The sequence below is a fragment of the Pongo pygmaeus genome, chromosome 11 (genome assembly GCF_028885625.2).
Source record: "Pongo pygmaeus isolate AG05252 chromosome 11, NHGRI_mPonPyg2-v2.0_pri, whole genome shotgun sequence".
In the NCBI taxonomy this organism is placed as follows: domain Eukaryota; kingdom Metazoa; phylum Chordata; class Mammalia; order Primates; family Hominidae; genus Pongo; species Pongo pygmaeus.
This window is the reverse complement of record NC_072384.2, coordinates 69,164,269-69,182,135: the sequence shown is the minus strand read 5'-3', so window position 1 is coordinate 69,182,135 and position 17,867 is coordinate 69,164,269. Positions and strand designations below refer to the sequence as shown.

The 17,867-nt window shown below is 41.8% G+C and overlaps 2 protein-coding genes across 41 annotated transcripts in view; one reads left to right on the top strand and one right to left on the bottom strand.

Moving 5' to 3' along the window:
- The window catches only part of PPIG (peptidylprolyl isomerase G), a 53,374-nt gene extending 45,481 nt beyond the window's left edge, over nucleotides 1–7,893 (bottom strand). For 5 of the 34 annotated variants that reach the window (XM_063648288.1, XM_063648280.1, XM_063648283.1 and 2 more), the window contains exons 1-2: nucleotides 7,328–7,492; nucleotides 5,120–5,260 (exon numbers count right to left, since the gene is read on the bottom strand). The gene's annotated coding sequence lies outside the window, so the exon portion shown is untranslated. Of the gene's footprint in view, nucleotides 1–5,119; nucleotides 5,261–7,327; nucleotides 7,663–7,736 lie in introns of those variants that run through there. The other 29 variants (XM_063648278.1, XM_063648286.1, XM_054476940.2 and 26 more) reach the window with 22 other exon arrangements.
- The window catches only part of FASTKD1 (FAST kinase domains 1), a 53,106-nt gene continuing 42,662 nt past the window's right edge, over nucleotides 7,424–17,867 (top strand). For 2 of the 7 annotated variants that reach the window (XM_063648270.1, XM_063648269.1), the window contains exon 1: nucleotides 16,623–16,835. The gene's annotated coding sequence lies outside the window, so the exon portion shown is untranslated. Of the gene's footprint in view, nucleotides 7,966–8,744; nucleotides 9,310–10,117; nucleotides 10,211–16,589; nucleotides 17,507–17,867 lie in introns of those variants that run through there. The other 5 variants (XM_063648268.1, XM_063648267.1, XM_063648266.1 and 2 more) reach the window with 5 other exon arrangements.

Genomic DNA, 17,867 nt, shown 5'->3' with positions numbered 1-17,867 from the left:
AAGAGAAAACATAATGCTAGGAGACACCAAAAATACGATTCAGGGGAAAATTAAGCCCTTACAATTTTAAATAAAATATCCATGACCAGCCTGGGCAATAGCAAGACCCCATCTCTATTAAAAAAAATGACAATTAGCTGGGTGTGATGACACAGGCCTGTGGTCCCAGCTACTTGGGAGGCTGTGGTGGGAGGATCATTTGAGCCCAGGAAGTTGAGGCTGCAGTGAGCAGTCATCATGCCACTACACTCCAGCCTGGCCAACAGAGTGAGACTCTTGTCAAAAAAAAAAAAAAAAAAAAAAAAAAAATCATGAATTGCCTAAAAATAATAGAATATAATCAAAATTTTCAGTGTAGTAGTAGTCTGTGGGTGATCTGTTTGCTGCAAATTTGTTTAGTATGAACTACAGCTAAAATCCAGACAAATTTTTCTTGAAAAAAAAAAAAAAATCACCATATCTGGCACTGTGCCCCATTTCTACACAGCAATCAGCATAGTCTGCTCCCAATAGATGACATATATATGTTCTAGTTTGACCTAGTTCTAGCTATTGCTTATTAGCTGTTAAAATTTACTGTCTACTTGATCTCATGTACTTACCTCACCTGCTTGACTCCTTCAGAAATTTAAGTATAATATACTGAATCTACTTTTTTCATCATAATGAAAACACATTTTTAATAAGATAAGCAATAAAGCTAATAAGCTCACTGAAAAAAATTAATCATACAAAATGCACAAAATTCTAAAACTTAGCTATAGCTTTTAATACTTTTATTATATTCGTTTTTTCTATGCAGGTGCTTAAATGTTATTTTTAATATTTATCAACAATATAGTCACTTTTGTATTTCAATAATAAGGTAATACAATTTAAAAATATCACGAAGTGCTGTCATTTATAAACTTCTGCAACAAACACATTTCATAAAAATATCAGTAAGAGGTAACCAGTTTATATGTAAAAAAATTTATTCTTGAAGTTTCATACATAAACTATTTTCCATATTAATCGTAAAATAACATGACTAAATGAAAAACAGGACAAAAATATAGGCAACTAATTATTAAAATATAAACTAGCGGACATGGCATTTATAAGTAGGCATACGGTAACTTTATTATATTTAAAAGTTATTTGGAAGTTTCACACATTATGAGGAAGTCAGCATAGCACCGAGTTTCTAATCTAGAAAGAATAGAAAGTAAATTCTTTCTATTTTTAGAGACAGGGTCTCGCTATGCCGCTCAGGCTGGAGTGGTAAGTAAGATCACAGCTCACCGCAGCCTGGAATGCAGTGGCTCAAACAATCCTCCTACCTCAGCCTCCCGAGTAGCTAGGACTAGAGGCGTGAGCCACCACCTCCAGCTAATTTTTAAAAATTTTTTTGTAGATATATTGCCTAGTCTGGGTAAATTATTTTTAACGATTAAGATGCCAAGCAAGTCTCTGCCCCCTAGGATTCTCCTCACTGATTCCCGTGTGTCCTTTAAGATGCAAATTAGCCAGATAATTAGTTAGCGAACTTCACGCTGACTCCCTAAGGTCTGTTTGTTTGTTTGTTTGTTTTTCTGAGAGGGAGTCTCGCTCTGTTGCCCAGGCTGGAGTGCAGTGGCGCGACCTCGGCTCACTGCAAGCTCTGCCTCCCGGGTTCACGCTATTCTTCTGCCTCAGCCTCCCGCGTAGCTGGGACTACAGGCACCCACCACCACGCCCGGCTAATTTTTTGTATTTTTTTAGTAGAGATGGGGTTTCACCGTGTTAGCCAGGATGGTCTCGATCTCCTGACCTGGTGATCCGCCTGCCTCGGCCTCCCAAAGTGCTGGGATTACAGGCGTGAGCCACTGCTCCAGGCCCTGACTTTCTAAGGTTTAAATGATCCTCCCTTGTTAAATGTTACTCTCTTATCATAAACTCTACCAATTCGAAATCTTTGTATCTTCAACACCAAACACAGTGATGTTATCAAATAAAAAGAATGTTAATTAAGGCATGAACAGAACTAGACTCTATTATAATCCAGTGCCTATCCTCTTAAACATCTACTGCTTGCTTCTTTTTTCTTTTCTTTTTTTTTTTTTGGTTGTTGTCATTGTTGTTGAGACAGAGTTTCGCTCTTGTTGCCCAGGCTGGAGTGCAATGGTGCAATCTCAGCTCACCACAACTTCTGCCTCCCAGGTTCAAGAGATTCTCCTGCCTCAGCCTCCCGAGTACCTGGGATTACAGGAATGCGCCAGCACACCCGGCTAATTTTGTATTTTTAGTAGAGACAGGGTTTCTCCATGTTGGTCAGACTGGTCTCAAACTCCCAATCGCAGATGATCCGCCTGCCTCAGCCTCCCAAAGTCTTGGGATTACAGGCATGGGCCACTGCGTCCGGACTGCTTGCTTCTTAAATGGGGATATTGCTAACATATATCTGTAGTCAGTAAATTCTCCCAGAACCTACCACCAGTAATCATCCTCTCTGCCTCCTCCACAACTGAAACAGAACCCATTCCCTAGATCTACTAGGAAGTGTTTTGTTTCCCAAAAAAAAACCCCCCTCAAAAAAAAAAAACCAAAACCAGAATCCACTTCAGTTTACAACAAAAAAGAAAGGATTATTCTTATCTGCTAAATTTGATGAAACAGGAGACAATTTATATATAAGATTTCCATCTCTTAAGTGAAATCATGTAAGTTAAATTAATTAAAACTATAGGAGATCTTTAATATTACTTTCAAGGAAAGTAATTTAATATTCCTACCAGCCTCTTTAGCCTACTCTTAATGTAGTTCATATAGATCAAATGAGAAACGAAAATGCACCGCATCAAAAACATTTGAGTATATTTACAAATACCAAGTTGCTAATGAATAAAGTAGAAACAAGCTAACATTCTGAGGTGTCAGGAAAGACAATTATGCTATTTCATATAGTGTCCCTTCCACTGATGTTTCTGATGGACACAAACCACCCTGATGGCAAACCACTGCACTGGTAGCAACATGATTAACAGTGTATAGACACTTCTGAAATTCTTAAATCCTCTAGAAAACTTACAGAGATAACCCATAACGTTGCCTAATTCAGTGTTAAATAAGGATATTATGCACTTACTATATATACTATCTGAGAGACATAAAAATATAATACATCTATGTCAGTACCAAACTACAAAAGCAAATACTAACTGGGAACTCACAGCTAATACTCTTAATGTTGTACTTGCAATTATCTAAATTTTTGTTTGTTTGTTTTTGAGAGGGAGTTTCGTTCTTGTGCCCAGGCTGAAGTACAATGGCGCGATCTTGGCTCACCGCAACCTCCGCCTCCTGGGTTCAAGTGATTCTCCTGCCTCAGCCTCCGAGTAGCTGGGATTACAGGCATGCGCCACCATGCCCGGCTAAATTTGTATTTTTAGTAGAGACAGGGTTTCTTCATGTTCCTCAGGCTGGTCTTGAGCTCCCGACCTCAGGTGATCCACCCACCTCGGCCTCCCAAAGTGTTGGGATTACAGGCGTGAGCCACCACACTCGGCTTTATCTAAGTTCTTATAATAATAAATTTACCAAAACCAAAAACAAAAAAGAAAAAAAATTTACCCCCAGTTTTCAAAGATATATACATACAGTTCTAACCCCATCATTCAATCCAGTAATTCCTACGTAAAAAAATAAGAACATTTGGAGTTTCAAGGAACTCTAAGAGATAACCTGATCCAATCTTCTGATTTTATAGATCAAGAACAAGAGGACAAAAGAGATGAAATGAGTGGCTCAAGTTCACAAATGGAAAAAAGCAAAAGTTCTGATTTAGTACTTTCTACAACTTCATGGTAAAAACTAGTTTACTCACAAATATTCCACATAATGGCTTAATATTACTTTTCACCATATAACCATGATTCAATGGTTTAATTATAAATAAACCTCAAGCTAAAATGTACACAATAATTAACAAGAGCTTAGTATATACACACGCACACACAAATACGCTTCCATTCATTTTTAAAACGAGTTAAGGAATCATTCATGTTTTTATTTTTATTTTTAATTTTTTGAGATGGAGTTTTGCTCGTTTCCCAGGCTGGAGTGCAATGGCGCGATCTTGACTCACTGCAACCTCCACCTCCTGGGTTCAAGCGATTCTCCTGCCTCAGCCTCCCGAGTAGTTGGGATTACAGGCATGCGCCACCAATACCCAGCTAATTTTTGTATTCTAAGTACAGACGCAGAGACGGGGTTTCTCCATGTTGGTGAGGCTGGTCTGGAACTCCCGACCTCAGGTGATCCACCCGCCTCGGCCTCCCAAAGTGCTGGGATTACAGGCGTGAGCCACCACCCCCGGCCATCATTCATGTTTTTAAAATAATCATTTTAATACAAAAGATTGATGTTTATATTTATAAGTGTTATATAATCAAATTTCAGTAAGTGTGTGATCATTTTAAGCCATTATTCTAAAACAAAGTTCAAAAGTTTTCTTGTCTGCTGCTAGAAGTACAAACTCCCAATAACAGCAGTTTTCTCTGAATACTGTCTGTAGTAAATTTCTAGATGCAAGTTTTGCCCTACAGAAATAAAAATACCGAGTTCTTATGGTGACCATTTATGCATTAAACCAGGGAAAATCACTGACACTTAAGCAACATGAAAATTGAAGTTTAGTCCTAACATTAAAAGCAAAAAGGGCTGGGCACGGTGGCTCACGCCTGTAATACCAGCACTTTGGGAGGCCAAGGCGGGCAGATCATGAGGTCAGGAGTTTGGGACCAGCCTAACCAACATGGTGAAACCCCATCTCTATAAAAAATACAAAAATTAGCTGAGTGTGGTGGCACATGCCTGTAATCCCAGCTACTCAGGAGGCTGAGGCAGAAGAATCGATTGAACCTGGGAGGTGGAGGTTGCAGTGAGCGAGATCAGGCCACTGCACTCCAGTCTGGGCAAGAGAGCGAGACTCTGTCTCAAAAAAACCACAAAAGGCAGGCTGGGCACAATGCACAGTGGCTCACGCCTGAATCCCAGCACTTTGGGAGGCGGAGGTGGATGGATTACTTGAGGTCAGGAATTTGAGACCAACATAGCCAACATGGTGAAACCCCTTCTCTACTAAAAATATAAAAATTACCCGGTGTGTTGGTGGGCGCCTGTACTCCCAGCTACTAGGGAGGCTGAGGCACGAGAATCGCTTGAGTTCAGGAGGTGGAGGTTGCAGGGAGCTGAGATCATGCCACTGCACTCCAGCCTGGGCGAAAGAACAAGACTCTGTCTGAAAAAAAATAAATAAATAAAAGCAAAAAGCATGCAATGCCACAATGCAACAGAAAGACTTGCAACAAACTCTTCAGGTCACTTGCATTAATTATCTATGTATTCCTTCATGACATCTTAGTACACTGGGATTCTAAAAATAGACAATATGTTATAATTATGTTTAAATACTCTATTTATAAACTAATAAGAAGGAAAAAAGCCTAACTAAAAGGGGCAACTACTATTTAAAGAATTAACCCCAGATAGTGTCCTAACAGAAGTACTTGATTATGAATGGCTTCCACTTTCCCTTTGTATAAAGAGGATGCTGCCTCACAGAAAATCTAATTTAAGGCAAAATATCAGAACTATGTAGAAGTCACCAATACTGCAAGACCACAATAACAAGCACCACAGTAAATCGACTATATGGTTAAAAATAAATGTAATGAACACTCTCCACCCATAAAGGAACCACTGAGTTAATGAAAGCCAATTTCACGCACAATTTTAACAAAGCTGAGTATTTAATTTTCAAGTCCATAGTTGATGGAAGGTGGAGATCAAAATGTCATTTTGCAGGTAGGTGAAGAAACTGAAGCTCAGAAAGATGATTGGGCCAGAAAGTCCAAATTTTTCTAACCTAAGAAGTTTACATACTTATACACTCCTGACAGCGGGGGAAGGCAACCCTGACAACTGCCTGCAGAGAAGAGAAAAGCCTTAAAAAGGAAACCAACAATTCAAATGCGCAGAAACCTACTACAAGACCCTATAGGATCTCAGAGCATCAATAATTCTGAATCATAAAGAAATAGTCAAACAATGTCCAATGAACTCTTGTTTAAGACACAGAACCATGTAATTTGTTACAGAAATAATTCCGTCCCAATTGGTTAATGTAAAAAAAAGGGGAATGCTAAAACGGGTAAATTTTCAGGATATATTAAAAACAGGAGAGAAGCAGCCATTCTAAATGTATCTTTTCTGGATTTTATAGCACGATTTCAAAATTTATAAAATGTTCACCCCCCAACCCGTCATTGTTACGAAGTAGCAATTACCGGCCATCCTGTTACCAAATGGGAATACACAAAGACAAAAACGTGTGTGTGACCGACACACACACACACTCACTCTCTGTTTTCCTGGTTTTAGCTACTGAAAGTTAATATCAGGCCCCCCCTAATTTCTAAAACATCTAATTGTTCTTTGGACAACTATGTTAGTACCAAACTATAAAAGCAAATACTTTTGTATTTGTGTTCACTACTACAAAATGTTGGTTACACACAGAAAGGGCTATCGTGGGAAGAAATTAAAATCAATGCAAAAAATGGTGCTTTTATAGAATTTCCAAAACGATTGTGCATACTCCTTGCCAGCACATCTAGACTTTGCTCCTTAAGACTAAACATGAGCTGGCCGGGCGTGGTGGCTCTCGCCTGTAATCCCAGCACTTTGGGAGGCCGAGGTGGGCGGATCACGAGGTCAGGAGATCGACCATCCTGGCTAACACGGTGAAAACCCGTCTCTACTAAAAACGCAAAAAATTAGCCGGGCATGGTGGCACGTGCCTGTAGTCCCAGCTACTTGGGAGGCTGAGGCAGAAGAATCACTTGAACCCGGGAGGCGGAGGTTGCAGTGAGCCAAGATCGCGCCACTGCACTCCAGCCTAGGCGACAGAGCGAGACTCCGTCTCAAAAAAAAAGACTACCCAAGAGCCAAATTAGCATACTTCCCCTTCAGGCATACTGAGCTCCGAAATCATCATCTTCCTCCTAAAGAGTAATTATCTCCTCCTAAAAGGCCTGCGCAGCTCACAGCTCCTCCGAAACACGGGAGAACTTCGCGAGAGCTCAAGACCCTGGACTTGAGTTTTAGAAAAATGCTTAACAAAGTGGCCTCTGCCACTTAACTGCACGACAGCTACTGTGCTGTGAGAGGAAAAGGTCGAAAGAGGAGGAAAGCTAGTCTTCAATTTTAATCCCTTGTGATTCAGGCTCTTCGCCCGTCACTCTCCAACCCTAGCCTGACAGGACGTCAGGCTGTCTCCCCCTTCCCCACCAGTCCCGCCACCTACCCCGCAACAGTGCTCAGTCTTAGGATTTCGAAGCTTTAAAAATCAACCCGGCTCCCTAGAGTTCAGGCCGCAGTCGCTGCCGCCATGTTACAGCTTGTGCGGCAAAATGCGTCAGTGAGGGAGGTGTGCGCCTGAGTGGGGAGGGCGGGGGCTGGCAGAGGAAGGACCGTTCCCAGGCCCCGGGGCTCGACGGCAAGCCTTCTCCTACTGCAACAGCGGCAAAGGCACTGCTGCGGTCCTCAGGGACCTCCTCTGGGCCCAAGCAGCCCCGATACCTCGAGGGAAAGACGGTTAACCCAACCCGGTCAGCCGCGCCGGCTCCGCCCCTCTTCCCAGGCCCTTCCCGCTTTCCTACGCAGGGACTGCTGAAATGACGCCGCCAGAACAACATGAGCCTCACACCACTTACCTGCACCGGTAGAGTTTTCCTCTTCTCTGGGTCCGGTCCTTTGAAGCGCTTCAAATCTACCGCCGCCAGAAAAGGCGCTAAAGCCCGCTAACCGCCTCCCTCCCCCACAACTCAGTCCTGGCGTGGAGGGACAACGTCGCACCGGAAGCGCGTCAGGAGTGGGTTGTCAGCATCGGCCAGCGTTCACCTGCTTGCGTCACCACGCCCTCCTAGGACTTCTAGGATTTTGGTGCCTTTTAAATTCCTAGTTTATAGGTAGCCTAATGCTTTGTGGATGCGTTGACTGGGAACGCTTGTAACCGTTAAAATGCCATATCCTTCGTGAAGTAAAGTGCCTCATTTAATAAACATTTATTGATCTTACGCTGGGTTATCAGAAAGGAAGGCCTACCTTCATGGAGCTTCCAGTTAAGCTTCCACTTAACGCTAGGATATAAGTTCTAAAAACGCAGTAATGAGCAAAGTGTTATTTGAGGAAAGAGGAAGAAATTACAAAGAGCTTTGATGTTCTTTGTTGTTTTACAAATAAAGAAATTGAGGCTCAGGGAAGATAAATGCCTCCTCCTCAAACACACTGTTCTTGAATACCAAAGCAAGTCTTTTGATGCCAAATCTAGTGCCTTCTAGAGAAAATATGGCATATATTATTTAATTATTTTAAGGGGCAAGGGTCCCCGGATTATGTTAGAAATAAATAACCATTGCTGTTTGGGCGGGGGGGATGGGCAGTGATTCTGGTAGGGATGTGGGGTGTATTTTAAAGAAACTAGCTAACTAGAGAACTTAAATTGTTCTGTCGTTTAAAGGCAACGTAAATTATGATCATTAAATTTTTCACTCATTTGCATCAGGTAAATTAATTATCAGCAACAGTTAGGCATGTGGTGGTGCATCTAAGGGGCTTGACCAGTTTTACATAGCAGTAAAACAGAGGACATTTCTGCTTCTCCACCCCCACCCCTTTTAAGTCATTGCCCTTTATTGCAGGAGAGCAGCAGCATATTCCTCTTTAGACAGTTCAGAGATTAAACGGATTTACACTTTGCTGTGTGTGGAGGGGACAATTCTGCAATATCTTAAAACAGGGGTCCCCAACCTCTGGGCCACAGACTGGTTCGGCTAATTTTTTGTATTTTTAGTAGAGACAGGGTTTCTCCATGTTGGTCAGGCTGGTCTCAAACTCCCGACCTCAGGTGATCCGCCCTCCTTGGCCTCCCAAAGTGCCGGGATTACAGGCGTGAGCCACCACGCCCGGCCAACGCTTTTCAAAAGAAGACATGCATGCAGCCAACAATCATAATGAAAAAGCTCAACACCACCAATCATCAGAAAAATGCAAATCAAAACCACAGTGAGATACTATCTCATACCGGTCAGAATGGCAATTACTAAAAAGTCAAAAAATAACAGGTGCTGGTGAGATTGTGGAGAAAAAGGAATATTTTACAGTGCTGGTGGGAGTTTAAATGAATTCGACTATTGTGGAAGACAGTGTGGTGATTCCTCAAAGACCTAGAAGCAGAAATACCATTTGACCCAGCAATCCCATTACTGGGTATATACCCAAAGGAATGTAAGTTGTTCTGTTATAAAGACATACACATATGTATGTTCATTGCCACACTATTCACAATAGCAAAGACATAGAATCAACCTAAATGTCCATCAATGGTAGACTTGATAAAGAAAATATGGTACATATACTCCATGGAATACTATGCAGCCATGAAAAAGAATGATGTCATGCCCTTTGCAGGAACATGGATGGAGCTGGAGACCATTATCCTTAGCAAACTAATGCAGAAACAGAAAACCAAGTACCGCATGTTCTCACTTATAAGTGGGAGCTAAATGATGAGAACACATGAAGACATAGAGGGGCATGATACACACTGGGGCCTATCAGAGTGTAGACAGTGAGAGGATGGAGAGGATCAGGAAAAATAACTAATGGGTCCTAGACTTAATACCTAGGTGATGAAATATTCTGTACAACAAACCCCCATTACACAAGTTTACCTCTGTAACAAACCTGCGCATGTGCCCCACAACTTAAAAGTTAAATAAAAATAAATAAATGGGAGGGTACTGTATGTATAGTATATATAATAAACAACATTTATTATCCTATAGTTTCCTTATATATATTTATATATATATTTATTATCCTAGTATGTGTATGTATACATACACTATATATGTGTGTATATACGTGTGTATATATATATATAAATAAGTGTTGTTTAAGCCACTAAGTTTTGGGATGATTTTGTCACACAGCAAGGGATAACTAACACGGAGAAGAAAGAATAGACTGATTATCACGGAACTTTTCACTTGTCTAATTCTACATAGCTTCATTTTTTTTTCTTTTTTTCTAGAGACAGGGTCTCACTATGTTGCTCAGGATGGACTTGAACTCCTGGAGTCAAGAGATTCTCCCACCTTAGTCTCCAGAGTACCTAGGACTACAGGTATGTACCACCTCACCCAGTGATGACCTCACATCATAAGGATCTGAGTTTCTGCCAGCCCGAATCATCAAATGCCAGAGAAGTATTTTATTAGCATAGCAGTAACAGCTCCAAAATTTGTACTCCCACTTACATAGTAAGGGTTGTCACTGGAAAGTGTCTGTTCTGCTAAGAACTACATTTTTTAACTGTCCCCTTGTATCTTAGTGGCTTGAAACAACATTTATTATCCCATAGGTAAGGATTTAAAAATGCTCTTTGGGGCCGGGCGTGGTGGCTCATGCCTGTAATCCCAGCACTTTTGGAGGCTGAGGTGGGTGGATCACGAGGTCAGGAGTTTGAGACCAGCCTGGCCAAGATGGTGAAACCCCAGCTCTACTAAAAATACAAAAATTAGCCGGGCACAATGGTGGGCGCCTGTAAATCCCAGCTACTCGGGAGGCTGAGGCAGGAGAATCGCTTGAACCCGGGAGGTGGAGGTTGCAGTGAGCCAAGATTGCGCCACTGCGCTGTAGCCTGGGTGACAGAGCAAGACTCCGTCTCAAAATAAAATAAAATAAAATAAAATAACATAAAATAAAAAATACTTTGTGTCAGTGGAAAGTGAGCGGACACCCAGGCCAAAATGTTCGTGAACTGCTATGCCTTCTCCATTCCCTCTCTTCCTGTTTTGTCAGCTGAACCAGAATGTTTTAAGGCCCTGGGGAAGGGCCTATGGAAGAGGTCTACTTCCCTGAATCTCTGTTTGGAGAAAAGTCCTCTTCCACTGACTAGGGTTATCCACATTGGAATGTGGTGTGACTGATAAATCAGATTATGTGGGTTAAATCACTGATGTTTGGCTTTATTTGTTACGCCAAATACCACTACCAATCTAATAGGCTGTGGGCCTAAAGTATTAGATTTGGCCTAGCCTGGATCATTTCAGTCATCGTAGTATGAGGAATGGGATTTGATACCAGAAGAAGGGAGGTAGGTTGGCTGGGCTACTGCAATTAACCTTTACTTTACCTGTGACTTTTACTTTAGAGTAATAAAACTTTTTGTTTCTACCCATAGATCAACAACAAACTATTGTTTGTTCTATTAATAGTTGTCTACTGTATCACCAATAATATGTTTAGTTTTTTTTAAAAGCATGCCATTCTCTGATTGTGATGGATCAAGGAAAAAACCAGACACTTCCATAATCTTGTTTCAGACAAAAACAAGAACACTGTACAAACTATAAAAATGACCAAACATCAGCTGAGCGCGGTGGCTCACGCCTGTAATCCCAGCACTTTGGGAGGCCAAGTCGGGTGGATCACAAGGTCAGAAGATTGAGACCATCGTGGCTAACACGGTGAAACCCTGTCTCTACTAAAAATACAAAAAATTAGCCAGGTGTGGTGGCGGGCGCCTGTAGTCCCAGCTACTTGGGAAGCTGAGGCAGGAGAATGGTGTGAACCTGGGAGGCGGAGCTTGCATTGAGCTGAGATCGTGCCATTGCACTCCAGCCTGGGCGACAGAGTGAGACTCTGTCTCAAAAAAAGAAAAAAAAAAAAAAGATGAAATATCCATCTATCCTTGCTAATATGAATGGCTGCTGTTTCTTTATCAATTACAGCTTTAACCTCAATTCATTCTTCCTGCCTTCTAGATCAAGATTATTAAAATAGAATTACCCTTGCTTACTCACAGCATCCAATCTAGAGAAACCACTCTAAAACTCTCCAAAATCACTTAACACAAGGCTAAAAAAAAATTTTTTTTTTCGACACAGAGTCTCACTCTGTTGCCCAGGCTGGAGCGCAGTGGTGCAATCTTGGCTCATTGCAACCTCTGCCTACCGGGTTCAAGTGATCCTCCCACCTCAGCCTCCCAAGTAGCTGGGATTATAAGCATGTGCCTCCATGCTCGGCTAATTTTTGTATTTTTAGTAGAGATGGGGTTTCACCATGTTGGCCAAGGTGGTCTCGAACTCCTGACCTCAAGTGATCTGCCTGTCTCAGTCTCCCAAAGTGCTGGGATTATGGGCATAAGCCACTGTGCTTGGCCAAGACTAAATGCTATAATGACATCTTTCTAACACCTTCTTATGGAGACACCTCTTAGGGTACAGCCTACTTCATTGCAACCAGTCAATAAACCCAACTTTGTTTAGCTATATGTGTTCCTGGTGTTTTTTGACTGGAAGGCAATGACTCGGATCATGCTGTTTCATCTCTATGTTTTTCTTACATTTGTTTGAAAACCCCTTCTATGCTGTGCATTCAGATTACCTTCATCTCAGATCTATTATCAGTTGATCTAGTTCCAAGCAACCCAAATTAGTGCTGTACAAAATTATTGTCTTGGATTAGTGGTTGTCTAGAGTATTGGAGGACAGGAGGGGGTGAGGGAGACATGGAGAGTGACTGCTAATGGTTACAGGGTTTCTTTTTGGAGTTATGAAAATGTTCTAAATGTGAGTGATAGTTTCTCAACTCTGTGAATATACTAAAAAGCCATTGAATTGTACACTTTAAATGGGTGAATTTTATGGAATGTAAATTAAATCTCAGTAAAGCTGTTTAAAAAAAAAAAGTGTGGGCTGCCAGCTGTCAGGAAGTGAGCATCCAGAAGCTAGATGTGTCCCAGCTGCCCAGTTGCGTTTGCTGCATTGACATCATTTGCTACAGGCATGAGGTTGGGTGCAGGCAGTTGTCTGAGCTCTGAGGCATGGACCACTGGAAGACTGACTGATAATGGTGGACTCCCACAGGCTCTGCCAATCATGCAGTCACCGCCGTGGAGCCCAACTCTGTTGGCGTTCTGGCCATGATTTTCAAGATTTTTTTCCTTTTTGCAGGGTTTATGGTTAATGTTTCTGTGGGGTTACATTTTTCCTGTAGATTACTTCTCCAAAGTCTGATGTTAATGTCCCGTGAAGAGAGTGCCATTTAGTGGCCATTATTGCAGTGGTCAGGCTTCACCTGGTGTTGGTAATTTATGTCTTCATAGTGTGGAAGGAGGGCTTGCCTCAGTGGTGGGAAAACAAAACTGAATAGAGCAGCTTTTCCTTTGGAGCGGCAAACGTGGCGGGTAGGCAAGTACCTAAAGGGTTTTTCTTTTTGTCTCTTGTTCACATTAAATGTGATTTACCTCCCACCCCATGAAAGGTGGATGGGGAGGACAATTAAGTATTTACTGCAGCTAAGATTTTAGAAAAAATGAGGGTGGGGAGGGTGACATTTTTCAACCATCTGTTAAGTGCCAAGTGCTTTTTGTTAATGACATATTTTTGACTAAGGATCATGTTTGATTGATGTAATTTTTTTTTTTTTTTGAGACAGAGTCTCACTCTGTTGCCCAGGTTGAAGTGCAATGGCGCAATCTCGGCTCACTGCAACCTCCGCCTGCCAGGTTCAAGCGATTCTCCTGCCTCAGCCTCCCGAGTAGCTGGGACTACAGGTGCGTGCCACCACTCCCGGCTAATTTTTTTTTTTTCGTATTTTTCAGTAGAGACAGGGTTTTGCTGTGTTGGCCAGGCTGGTCTAGAACTCCCGACCTCAGGTGATCTGCCTGCTTTGGCCTCCCAAAGTGCTGGGATTACAGGTGTGAGCCATGGTTCCTGGCCTGGCTGATGTAAATATTAATGCCAAAATTGGAAGCTAAGATGAAAGTAACACTAATTAGTAGGAGTAGAATTTATTTCATATTAAAATGTATTGTGGTGTAATTTTTTTGTTGTCGTTGTTGAGACAGAGTCTTGCTCTGTCGCCCAGGCTGGAGTGCAATGGCGCGATTTCGGCTCACTGCAACCTCCGCCTCCTGGGTTCAAGTGATTCTTCTGCTTCAGCCTCCCGAGTAGCTGGGACTTCAGGCATGCATTACCATGCCCGGCTAATTTTTGTATTTTTTTTTTTTTTTTTTTTTTTAGTAGAGACGGGGTTTCACCATATTGACCAGGCTGGTCTCGAACTCCTGGCCTCGTGATCCACCCACCTCAGCCTCCCAAAGTGCTGGGATTACAGGCGTGTGCCACCACTCCCAGCCTGTGTTGTAATTTTTATGGCTTGGCTAAAGCAATAGTTTTCAGAGTGCACCCTCCTTGGTGCTACTCACAGAGATGTGATGTCCTGTTGCTGCTTTCTAACTCTGCCTACTTTGTGACCTCTTAAGACGATGAAGTTGATAAAGTAAACCAATATCAGTGGCTAAGTCTAGAAGACCTAGAAAACATAGGAATAGGTCCTGAACCTATTGCTCTTGTGATTGCACTGCAGACATAAAGAATCAAGTGGCTGTTTCCACACACTGAGATCTATAATTCACAATCCTGAAGATGATGGAAAAAATACCCCTTGGTGCATTGCAGAGATGCTACAAATCACCAAGCAAGCCGTGGGATTGGTTGTACCTGTAATTGAGAAAAAAACTTGAGAAGAAGGGCAATAAAACTCACGAGGACATCATTGGTATCAGATCTCAAAACCACGGCTCTTTGGTTGAGGGAAACAATTTTTTAATGGGTAAATGTTCATCTCCAAACCAAAAAGTGAAGTAGACCATATTCCCCAATGTAAATATTGGCAACTTAAGACAGCTAGGAAATTTTACAAGACTTGAAACGAAAGTTAACTTTTCTTTTTTTCTTTTTTCTTTTTTTTTTTTAAGACCCAGCTATCAGAGACTCTGTCTATGTCTTAGCAAGCTCGTGATAAAGGAAGTCAAATGACCAATCAAGTTTTTAATGAAGAAATCCAATCAGGCCAGGTGCAGTGGCTCATGCCTGTCATCCCAGCACTTTGAGAGGCCAAGGCTGGGGGATCACCTGAGGTCAGGAGTTTGAGACCAGCTTGACCAACATGGTGAAACACCTTCTCTACCAAAAATACAAAAATTAGCTGGGCATGGTGGTGCATGCCTGTAGTCCCAGCTACCTGGGAGGCTGAGGCAGAAGAATTGCTTGAACCCAGGAGGTGGAGATTGCAGTGTGCTGAGATTGGGCCACTGCCCTCCAGGCTGGGTGACAGACTGAGACTCCATCTCGAAAAAACAAACAACAACTATTTTAGTTTTGATGGCTTAACCATTCATTCCCTATGTCTTCATGGTTAATTGAAGGTTACTGACAGTAGCCAAAAAATGTATTCTCATTTGACTGTAATTTTTCCCATATTCTACTTGAACAAATTTAAAATACTCTGCTGCCTATATACCCCAAAATCTAAGAGTATTAAGACTAGTCAGTCATAAAGTAAACCTGATACATCAGATGAATGCCAGCACCTATTCAATTTCATTTTGCTCTGTTTTCAGAAATGTCAGAATAAATGTATATTGGTTACTGGACATTCTAGAAGGAAGTCTTCAAGTTTTAATTTTTTTTCCAGTGTGGGCATGCCTCAACATTTTGCATAGACTGTCAGAACTATTGAAAATTTAGGCTGGGCAAGGTGGCTCATACCTCTAATCCCAAGCACTTTGGGAGGCTGAGGTGGGTGGATTGCTGGGCACAGGAGTTCGAGACCACCCTGGGCAACGTGGGGAAACCCTGTTGCTACCAAAACTACAAAAGCTTAGCCAGCCATGGTGGTGTGCACCTGTAGTCCCAGGAGGTTGAGGCAGGAGAATCGCTTATACCTGAGAGGCGGAGGTTGTAGTGAGCGGAGATTGCATTACTGCATTCCAACCTGGGAGACAGAGTAAGACCCTGTCTCAAAAAAGAAAAGAAAAGAAAATTGTGCTAAAACTGGTTTTATGACAATAACCATGACCACATAAACCAAGAGCCTCCTCTGTAACCCACACAATAAGAAAGTTGCACAGCATATTCCAACAAATATCAGTTTGGTACCTTTAGAGCCTTACTTTGTTGTAGTGATTATCAGCTGAAAATTATGTCTGTTGTAACTTTGGTAAGCATTCCACTTTGGTTATTTATTAGTGGTATTTTTTTTAAGTGTCAAAGAAGTGTCAAATCTTGGGACTATTAAAATACCATGGTAAGTAAAAAAAAATATGGTCTGAGAACTGGTACCTATCCACGACATAAGTGCAGAAACTGAGAGTAAGAGTTTGCATACTTTCAAAGCTACTCGACAGAGTTATTTTGTATACGTTAAAAAATAATAAGAAAAATCTGGACGTGTCTTTTCCATGTTTACATTTTTTAATTTCATTTTCCTAAGTATATTTTTGTGTATATTATAAAAGTAGTAGACTTCCAAGGAGTAGGAGAAAAACCTTAGATAGTAGAGAATCACCTAAACGACCTATATCTTCTTCAACAGCTTAAGCCATGTACTGCGCTAGAGCCTCCCTCAATGAGGAACTACAATGCCCAGAATTCCCCCAAAATGCGTGAGCGACGTCCATTTGACCCACCTCGCCGCGACCCACCCTGGGATATGTAGTGCCTGACTTCCGCAGTGCACGCTGCGCTTGCCGGGCATTTTTTCCTGGTTTGGGGGCAAGGTCTCATGGGAAAGGTCATGTCTCTCGAAGAAAGGCTATAAACCCTGGGATATAAGGGTTGGGCGAGACATCCGAGCCTGTTGCGTTCCGTGTTGGGACCAGGAATAACCCTGACTTCTGAGCTTTCATAACCCCAGGATCCTCCAGAAAATTTGCGACGCGCTGAGGGAAAACCTTGCTGGCAAGTCGGGACCGTGTGGCAGCGGCTGTTTTTCTTTTCCCACTCAGCACGTTTTCGGGCCGGGGACAAAGGGTTCGGTTGAGATACAGAGACTCCCTTCGGGATATTGGGTTCTCTGAAGTGCGGATGGACTAGGGCAGGGCTGAGACCCCATTCATTCACTCATTTATTCAGCTCTCCTGTATGCCTGGCGCAGAAGATACCCCTTAGGGTCCCAAGGCCCCTCCTGTAGTTAAGTTCCTTCCTTAAGGTCATTCAGCTGGGGCAAAGCTGGGGACTCGACACCTTTCTATGCTAACCATTGAGCTGCCTTCACTTTGAGCAGCTAAGTGGATGGATAGTATCTTGACGATACCTTTGATTTGTGCAGGGTTTTCTTGTGCAGGTGTGTGACTCAGGTCAGCTTAGGTCAGGATGCTGTACTGCTTGCCACAAAATAGCCTGTATTGTCGCGTCGTTTTTTCTTGTGAACAGACTGTTTGGCATAGCCGTAGAGAGGGGTCTGAGACATGCTTTTAGTGATACAGTGTTGATTTGTTTGTGTAATGAGGCTGTTCAAGTGGAAAGAACTGAGTTGTAGTCCCTGCTTCACTAGTACTAGAAGAATTTTTTAAACCTTTTTGAACCTATTTTTCCTTATCTGTAAAATGGAAATAATATCGACCTGGAAGGTTAGCTGAGGGAATTTAATGAGATAATGTGTTTCAAACGTTCTTTGTAAATGGTAACATGTTGCAGAAGTATTAGATTATATGACTTTAGTCCCCGCTTTTCTAACCATTACTTCTCAATTATAGATGTAAACATTTATAGCATATTTTTAAAACAAATTATTCTTTTTTCATAATTATCTTTAGTTCTTTTATTGTTTCAGCATGACTTGAAACATTACTTAATTTCTTAGTATTTCTTGATTGGTGCTTTAATTGTGTCGTTTATTGGTTAAAACCTATCCAAGGCCGGTAATAATTAAATTATATGACTTCTTTTATTTATTTATTTTCTAAAGAAAGGAATTATTTGAGCTCTTTA